The 7,500-nt window shown below is 34.6% G+C and overlaps 1 long non-coding RNA gene across 1 annotated transcript in view; it reads right to left on the bottom strand.

Moving 5' to 3' along the window:
• Window positions 1-1,210: 1,210 nt before the first annotated feature.
• The window catches only part of LOC136847737 (uncharacterized), a 206,669-nt gene continuing 200,379 nt past the window's right edge, over window positions 1,211-7,500 (bottom strand). The window contains exon 3 of the long non-coding RNA XR_010855818.1: window positions 1,211-1,303. This is a non-coding gene — a long non-coding RNA (uncharacterized lncRNA). The remainder of the gene's footprint in view (window positions 1,304-7,500) is intronic.

Below are 7,500 nucleotides of genomic sequence, written 5' to 3'. Positions count from 1 at the left end.
AGTCAACTGGTAGCACCATGGCCTTTTTATGAGAGACCCAGGTTCGATTCCGATGTGAGTCAGAAATTAATATACACATATATCTATACATATTATATTATATATATAAAATATATATATACATATACATGTGTGTGTAATGTTGCTAAGCACATGCAATATATATATATATATATATATATATATATATATATATATATATATATATATATATATATATTTTTCTGAGTCACATCAGGATAGAACCCTGGGCTCTCATATGAAAGGCCAGAGCCTTACCAACTGATACACACAGGTCATAAAAGAAGTTGGAACTTAAGTGTGCCATACCTGAGGTTTTTCCTGGGCAAGCTGCCATCTAACATGCCAGAGAATTTTACCCAATTTCCCAACCCACCAGTGAGTGAATTGGTGGCATTTTTTCGAATTAACACTTCAGCGTGAATGTGATGGAACTACTGACCGCATGAGCACGTGTTTCACAGAAATAAACTTTTGACTCACATCGTGGTCGAATATATAATGTATAAGGTAGGCGTGCGCTGGTGATGTATAAACGTGTTCTTGTTGAAGGCAGAAGCACAAGTTCACCTCAGATTCTTATTAAAATTCTCGATCTACATCATTTTCAACATCAAAGAAAATCATCAGAGTCCTCAAAGAGGTCTTTTCTTATTACGAAAATCAAGCACTAGACTCTCCCCGACGCCCTCTCCCTGTCCCTTTCGCCCGTTCCGTGACTGACTGAAGATCCCTTTACAAAATTTAATTAAACGCTGAAAGGATCGCACATCGAATATGGTGATATTTATGCATCTGCTTCAGATGACAACAGATAAAGAGAAAATCCATTGTCAATTCACCCCATCCCAGTGTTTTGATTCGCGCCCTGATTGATTGGCGCTGGGGAGCGATTTTCAGATATTCTTCCACAGTCAGGTTTCGTTGTCAAATGTACAATTTTACGAACAACTTATGAAATTAAACTTTTGCTGACCCTCTGCCCTTTATGGAATGTTATTTCGAGTTTCAATGTTCTCTCGATGTTGAAAAACGGCTATATTCCAAAACATATGTCATGTAAGCAGATAAACTGCCAAGGAGACAAGAGCGAATCTTTCTGGGGTGACGTTTGAATTGGTAAAAAGGATAACCATTAATCAACTAAAGTCGACAGAGCAAGACTTAAAAAAAAAAAACCTTTACGTACCTTTATTAACGCCGATAAATCTCAGTGCCTTGTTATTTTACATTCATTGACAATTCCACTTCATCATGACTCTTTTACCCAAGCATCACAGCACTGTGAAAGAGAAAAAGTGAAATGAATTACTACGATGACATTAAATATTCCTATCACAATATCGTAAAAGATCGTCTGAATGATAATAAACGTGATATTAATTCATATTTCTCTTCTTGTGTGCCAGTGTCGTACAAAATGATGGCGTTATGAAAGAGGGTCAGTCTCAACACTAGCGTCAAATACCATCCCCGGGCTTGGATCGAGGTACCTGGCCCCTGGCTGGAAGACGGCAAGTCTAAAACATATGGATATACATTATTTTTTATTGTATAATGATTATATTTACAATTCTTTTAATTTTGCTTTTTAGATCGGGGGTCAGTGAGACAAGTATCCTAAGGCCAGTAAAAGCACAAGTAAGGATTAATTAGTAAGGATTAAAGATCGTAAGGGACATGAAAAACAAGAACAGGAAGAAAAAGCAATGCTTGACAGTCAAGTAAAAGGATTAGTGGTTGACCTAGAAGCATGTGAGATGGGTTGGTTTGGCGAGTTTTACATGTACCCGAGCGGAAGAGGTTTTTAGAGTTGTTGATTGTGTTGGATTTGGCATATAGTTGCTAAAGGATCTGAACTACAAAGGGAGTCTGATAATTGCCTTCATTAAAACACCCAAGGTACCCTAACAGGAAGAAACATGTATTTCTCACATATTTCAAGAGTAATTTGTGAGGAGGAATCCAGTCATTTCAAAACAGTAAAACAAAAGGCTGTAAAAGCTCCGTTTGTCTGCCTATATGAAACGAAAATTACTTCTTCTTTATAATGTGTCCTGAATTATACTTTAACAAAGCACCAAAATTAGACCAAAGACATTTAGTTTATTGCAGGAATGAATCTGAACATTACACGCCTAACCATTTCTGTTACCTCTGAATTAAAAACCTTCTTTCACTAGAGCACCTGAAGTACCAATTCATTTGTTCTTTTCCTTTTGCATCTGTGCTTACATCCACTCACTGTACTCCGAGGATTACTTGATTTTATAATCTCCATTTTTCCTAACACTTATGTCCTAAAATCTACTTCATTTTTAGTTTTCTGAAAAGAAAACTATTGTCCCGGCTTTGTCTGTCCGTCCGCACTTTTTCTGTCCGGCCTCAGATCTTAAGAACTGCTGAGGCTATGGGGCTGCAAATTGGTATGTGATCATCCACACTCCAATCATCAAACATACCAAATTACAGCCCTCTAGCCTCAGTAATTTTAATTTTATTTAAGGTTAAAGTTAGACATAAACGTGCATCTGGCAACGATATAGGCCAGGCCACCATCGGGCCATGATTAAAGTTTCATGGGCCGCGGGTCATACAGCAGTATACCGAGACCACCGAAAGATAGATCTATTTTCGGTGCCCTTGATTTTTTACTTGTTTACTATATTCCTCACGTGTCAAATTCATTCGCCTTAAATACATAACAGTCACTTTTGCATCCAGTAATCTTACTGAATTTGCTTTCTATTTTCCCATTCGCGTCCATCATGCGGTGATCAATTATACTTCCAGTGCAGCTCGTTTCTTAAAATAACATTTTATTTAACAAGTTCTTTCTTCTTACTCCTGCTGATCAAATTTTATGAACATCAATCTTTTGAAACCATGGGTTACCATCAACTCTTTACATCTGGGATTCTCTTCTTTTTTTAACCGTGCTTTACACTCTAAAGCAAATCATCCCTATCTGTTTAATAAACGTTTCAATACAATCCTTAAATAATCAGCTAGAATATCATCCAGTTTCATTTATAATTTTCTTATTTACATTTAAACCACTCGACACTCTAAATTTAGCATACCATTTGTACCTATGTCGCAAACAGTTGCATTCCGATTGCTCAGCATAACGACTTCAGTTTGGCAAAAACTAGTTTAACCCTGTTCGCCTATAACGTTTACTCACTTAAACGAAATCATCCTCACTCTGAACCAAAACTCGACTAAGATATTATGCACTTTCTACTGTAATATTCTCTCTTATTTACATTCTTAATAAGAGTACCATTTCTCCCTGTATCGTAAAAACTGATATTCAGTCATTAAGAAGAATCACACTCACTTTGTGGTGAAAATCGGCTGGATATTATTCAGAGTTCTTTATAGCTTTTTGTCCTCTTTAATCCCTCTATTGTATTCGTATCGCTAAGCACACTTATGAAATGTAGCCAAAACAAAACAAAAAATCAGATACAATATAATCCAAATTTCCACAAAACTTTCATATTTTCTCTTCTTGCTCTCAATCACGCTAGCCTTGACCTATTTGTACTCTTCATTCGCCCCCACAATCTTTCTGGTACCGGGTAAATTACCACTTGAAGACCATACATCTCCCTGTGACACTGACAGGTTGGTTGCCTCTTCACCTTTCAAATCCCATCCTTTACTTACGTAAAAATTACAGCAAAACCTGTTTGTGGCTAATGGGTACTTTCGCAACGACGAATGAGTGTGTTTGTAAGAAATACGGTACCGAAACAGTTCCGGTACCTTTTTCGCAGAAAACAGGAAAAGATACGCAGACGGGCAATATATTCAGATGAAGTTGACTGAGCCATTAAGGGAAGATTAATGTTGTGCAAAAGGCTATTAACCTGCCCTTACCTTTCTCCTTCCTCATGACGATGGTGGCATAAAAGGAACATGAAGTGATGATGATGATGATGATGATGATGATGATGATGCTGATGGTGGTGGTGACAAAAGGATGGAAAGTATTAATGTAGTGATAATGATGAGTATAGTAATGTTGCAAAGGAGTGATGCAATGACCATGAGAGATCAGTGGAAAGACAGAGTTAATAATAATGATATATCATTCCTTGGACACGATGATGGTTGAGGGATTAGATAAGAGATGTGGATAATGTTAATGATTAAATTAATTCCTTGGAATGAAGGCACTGATGACGTTCAGAACCGAAAGAATAGTGAGGATAACGAGAAAAACCAAAATGAAAATGTGAAGAAAGCATTATACGGTAAATAAACAAAAAACGCCAAAAATGTACAGACTGATTGACGGACAAAGAGAAATAAAGAGGCATTTGAGTGATGGACAATGAAAAGTTTGAAGCCAAACTGAAAAACAACCAAACAAACGTGATTTTAGCCACTGAAAAACTCTGATAAAAATACAAATGGCTTTTCAGCAATTCATAAAAATAAATTCTTTCTTTCTTTGTTTACATATACACACAAGCATATCCAAAAAAGCGAAGAATTCGAGAAGTTTTGAGGGCATTGTGGCTATTAGAATTACACACACACACACACACACACACATATATATATATATATATATATATATATATATATATATATATATATATAGTTTTTCAATGGCAAAAATCACGTTTGTTTAGTTGCTGTTTCAACTTGGCTTTAAACTTTTCATTGTCCATCACTCAAATCACGTTTGTTTAGTTGCTGTTTCACTTTGTCTTTAAACTTTTCATTGTATCATAAATACCTCTATATTTCTATTTATATATATATAAATATATATATGTGTGTGTGTGAGTATATGTATGTGCGGGTATGCATGTGTGCGCGTGTGTGCATGCTTGTGTGTGTTTGTGCTTTACAAATGTCCATAAACATATAATCGTGATGAATAAACGTATGAAGTGTTTCAGGAGCATTAACTTGTATCAATAGTTTAACAGAATGATGAGATTATAACGTTAAATGTAACTAGATGAATGCGGCAATACAGTTTCCCTTTGAGATTCGATTGCGTATGATTTCATAAGAGCAAAATTTATTAATACCGTTACATACATATCAGTATACCAAGCAATTTAGTTTAGCTGGCCATTCGTGCATATGAGTATTTATTAGTATGAAATTCTATGTGCCATAAATGATAACATATTTGCAGCTATACATCCATCCAAATATACATACATACATACATATATATATACTATATATATATATATATATATATATATATATATATATATATATATATATATATATATATATATATATATATATATATATATATTATATATATTATATATACATACAGTATAATGTGTGTAAATGTATATTGCTGCAAGCATGTTATCATTTGTGACGCATGCAATTTCAAACTAATAAATACAAATACCCAAGAATGGCTAGCAAAACTAGCCAAAAATGTACAGAGACTGACTGACTGACAAAGAGAAATAAAAAGGTATTTGGGTGATGGACAATGAAAAGTTTGAAGCCAAATTGAAGCAACAACCAAACAACTAGACAAACTACAAGATCCCCGGAAACAATTTTCTTAAGCAAAACTAAATTGCCTGGTAAACTAATTTACATGTAACGCTATAAGTATACTGCCAGTCTCTGGAATTTTCCTTCAGCTTTCGTTTTTCCCAGCGTTTAAGAAGTATGTCTATCATCCTTTTCGGGATCAGGCCACTATCTTCTTCCTGCCTTCTTCTTTTCTCTCGTTGCATTTTTAACTTTAGCTGCATACTGACATTTGGTTTCTCAGCCGCATAATTACATTAATTTCTTCACGGTAAATTATTTACTAGAATTCCATTTTATTTCTTTATACATCAAATTAAGATGATTATCAGGTATTTTTATATATCAACATTGCAATAAATGAAAAATAAGGGAATATCTTATCTCTTAATGTTGCACAAAACCTTACTTGAATCCCCTTTTGCATTTTGTTGCTAAAAAGAGCGTGCCCAAAATCCTTTTTATACCTTACTACATAAAATGCTTACCAGAAGAATTCTATTCAATTTATTCACATTAAGAAAAAAAAAGACCATAATTTCAATTTATTTCTTTCCGTGAAATATTCCCTGAATTCCAAATCATTTCTTTCCAAAGGCAGAAGAGGAGAAGAAATGATTCGGAATAAAAAAAAAAAAATCACCACAAAAGAAAGGAAAATGAAACGTATGGAGTCAATAAAAGCTAATCAGGTCGAAGTCACCTGAGACCGCGTTCCCAAAAATCTCTTTATTACGAACATGAGATTCCCTGACGGCTGCTCTCACTATGCAATGGGAAAATATTGATTTTATACGTGAACGAGAGAATCTTTTATACTATTTTTTTTTTTGCGTGAAATTGAAAAGATGTTATGGGTGTTTCGGTCATAAGGAAGTATTCTGGGTGTCTGCATGCTTCATTACATAGGTACGAAATTATTCATTAATATATGTATGTATGTATGCATGTAGTATATACACACACATATGTGTATATATACATGTGTATAAGTGTGTGTGTGTATGTGCGTAAAAGGGAGAGAGGGCGAGAAAACGAGAGAGAAGAAAGAAAGCCCTTTTCACCGGTGATTGTATCAGTAGGAAGTTCATGATGAGTTAATTTCTAATATGGAGAAATACAAGCCAAAACACCGATTACCAGCTACATAACTTTTACGTACATGTCAGCAGAGAGAGAGAGAGAGAGAGAGAGAGAATATGAACAAGGGAAGTAGATTGGTCTATATTAAAAAAAAACCGTGTTCCTCTCTCTAAAGTTGCAATGCTGCAGATTGGAATTCTGCTATGGAAGCATCTCTTCGGTGCGGAGAAAATGAATGATGGGCCTGAACGCCCCTCTCTCTCTCTCTCTCTCTCTCTACGATCATTTTTATCCCTTTCACTTGGAAGTAGATGAGAGAGAGAGAGAGAGAGAGAGAGAGAGAGAGAGAGAGAGAGAGAGAGAGAGAGAGTAGTTTCACACTAGAAACGTATGAGAGTTGGGGGAGTTGCGGGTTGGGAAGGGTTGGGAGAGGTTTAATTTAAGGCCGAGATTTTCTTGATAAAGAATCAAAACTTTTTTCCACGAAACTAAATTTCTTGCAAATGAGTTGCTACATCAGCGGCACCAATATCGAATGTCTCGAGTTCACTGTGAGAGAATATGTAGTTTCTTACAGATATATTACTATTATTACTAATACAATCGAAAGATTTTTTATTCATAATACTTGTATTAATAATAATAATAATAATAATAATAATAATAATAATAATAATAATAATAATTATTATTATTATTATTATTATTATTATTATTATTATTATTATTATTATTCAACAAACCACAGCAGCCATTAATTTTGTTAAGCAAGCATATACTAGAATGGTCTTAAGAACACGTTAAAAAAGACTAAGACTTAATCATTTTTAAAACACTAAATGAAATAAGGGCGTTGGCAAC

The sequence above is a fragment of the Macrobrachium rosenbergii genome, chromosome 17, assembly GCF_040412425.1.
Source record: "Macrobrachium rosenbergii isolate ZJJX-2024 chromosome 17, ASM4041242v1, whole genome shotgun sequence".
Lineage (NCBI taxonomy): Eukaryota > Metazoa > Arthropoda > Malacostraca > Decapoda > Palaemonidae > Macrobrachium > Macrobrachium rosenbergii.
This window is presented reverse-complemented; position numbering and strand designations above follow the sequence as displayed.